Raw genomic sequence first — 2,627 nt, forward strand, 5'->3', positions numbered from 1 at the left:
AATGCCAATTTTTGAGAAAACTGTACTATTTTGTCACACTCACCACATGAAACCAGGGAATGATACGCAAATAGCAAAATTTCTTCTCCTGGGATTATAAAAGAAACCAGAGCTGCAACCTCTCATATTTGGGCTTTTTCTCCACATGTACCTAATCACTGTGTTGGGAAAACTGCTCTCATCATCCGGGCTGTCAGCTCAGACCCCCACCTCCACATACCCATGTACTTCTTCCTCTCCAACCTGTCCTTTGTAGACATCTGTTTCACCTCCACCTCCATTCCAAAGATGCTGAATAATATACAGACAAAGGACAAAATTATAAGCTAAGAAGGCTGCATCATCCAGCTAAACTTTTTCCTACTCTTTGTTGGACTGGACAATTTTCTCCTTGTTGTGATGACCTAAGTGATGGCTTTTGTGGGCATCTGCCATCCTGTGCACTACACAGTCATCATGAACCCATGGCTCTTTGAACTGCTGGTGCTGATGTCCTGGATGATGAGTGTCCTGAATTCCTTGTTACAAAGTTTAATGGTGTTGTGGCTGTCCTTCTGTATAGACTTGGAAATCTACCACTTTTTCTGTGAAATTAATCATGTGGTTCAATTTGCCTGTTCAGACACATTTCTTAATGTTTTGGTGATGTATTTTGCAGCTGTGATGTTGGGTGGTGGTTCTGTCATTGGGATTCTTTATTAAAATTCTAAGATCAGTCAGTTCAGTCACTCAGTCGTGTCCAACCCTTTGTGACCCTATGAATCGCAGCATGCCAGGCCTCCCTTGTCCATCACCAACCCCTGGAGTTCACTCAAACTCATGTCCATCAAGTCGGTGATGCCATCCAGCCATCTCATCCTCTGTCATCCCCTTCTCCTCCTGCCCCCAATCCCTCCCAGCATCAGAGTCTTTTCCAATGGAGTAAACTCTTCGCATGAGGTGGCCAAAGTATTGGAGTTTCAGCTTTAGCATCAGTCCTTCCAATTCTAAGATAGTTTCCTCCATAAGAGGAATCTCATCAGCTCAGGGGAAATATAAAGCATTTTCCACCTGTGCATCTCACCTCTCAGTTGTCTCCTTATTTTATTGTACATGCCTAGGAGTGTACCTTGTCTCAGCAGCTAGTCACAACTCACACTCAAGTGCAACGGCCTCAGTGATGAACACTTTGGTCACATCCATATCCTTCATCTATAGTCTGAGGAACAAAGATATAAAGAGGGTTCTGAGAAGAATCAATGAGATGGCAGTTTTATAAAAGCCAGTTGTCCTGGGGCTGATGAAATACCCATGATTTAAGGGCTCTAAGACTCAGAGCCATAAATTGCTATTTTTTTTAATCAGATTGTTGAAATACAACTTGCTGTTTCTGCTTACTTTCTGGAATTTCCCTTTGTTTGTATTCAAGTCCTCTACACAATTTGCCCCTCCCTTACATACATAGTCTTGCCCTATGTCCATAGAAATAACACATTTAGATATTCCCAAAATTTTTCCATGACTGGATTAAAACTATTTGAAAATTTAATATCTTACCTGGGGAAACAGATTTCCTAAAACTTACTTCTTCTCAGATGACATATATATGTCAAATAATTTCCCTGAAAGAATAATCTTGTTTTCCTCATGCAGAAAACAAACAAACTAGCCTGGCAATTAAGGCCATTTGTATAATTTCATTGTAGAGGAAGGCATGAAGCTACAGATTTGACTTCAGACCATCATTTTTGTCATTGCTACCATATCTTCTATTCATCATAGTATAGACATTAACTTGTCCGTTTAAGTTTCAGCCTCTTAGTAGATATGCTCTTGGCTAACTATGTTTGAGGCACTTAACTGGCCTGCATTATGTACTGCAAGACTACACAGCCATTTTCCTCCCAAGTCTATAATGTGGTTGGATAGACCCTTGTGGTATTTATTACGATTGTAGTATGACCCTCAGCAATATGAGTGCCGAAGAACTGATCCTTTTGAACTGTGGTACTGGAGAAAACTGGAAAAGTCTGAAAGAGATGGGCATACCAGAGAAACCTGTATGCAGGTCAGGAAGCAACAGTTAGAACCAGACATGGAACAACAGACTGGTTCCAAATAGGAAAAGGAGTATGTCAAGACTGTATATTGTCACCCTGCTTATTTAACTTCTATGCAGAGTACATCATGAGAAACGCTGGGCTGGAAGAAGCACAAGCTGGAATCAAGATTGCTAGGAGAAATATCAATAACCTCAGATATGCAGATGACACCACCCTTATGACAGAAAGTGAAGAAGAACTAAAGAGACTCTTGATGAAAGTTAAAGAATAGAGTGAAAAAGTTGGCCTAAAGCTCAACATTCAGAAAACGAAGACCATGGCATCCGGTCCCATCACTTCATCAGAAATAGGTGGGGAAACAGTGGAAACAGTGGCTGTCTTTATTTTTGGGGGCTCCCAAATCACTGCAGATAGTGATTATAGCCATGAAATTAAAAGACACTTACTCCTTGGAAGGAAAGTTATAACCAACCTAGACATGATATTAAAAAGCAGAGACATTACTTTGTCAACAAAGGTCCATCTAGTCAAGGCTATGGTTTTTCCAGTAGTCATGTATGGATGTGGGAGTTGGACTATAAAGAA

General features: G+C 40.7%; 1 pseudogene; it reads left to right on the forward strand.

Annotated features, from left to right (window-relative positions):
- Positions 1-222: 222 nt before the first annotated feature.
- LOC147368344 (olfactory receptor 7A10-like) lies at positions 223-1,258 on the forward strand (annotated as a pseudogene).
- Positions 1,259-2,627: the final 1,369 nt, after the last annotated feature.

Source organism: Bos grunniens, chromosome 7 (genome assembly GCF_055505025.1).
Source record: "Bos grunniens cultivar Pamir isolate PY7600 chromosome 7, Bosgru_T2T1.0, whole genome shotgun sequence".
Taxonomy (NCBI): Eukaryota; Metazoa; Chordata; class Mammalia; order Artiodactyla; family Bovidae; genus Bos; species Bos grunniens.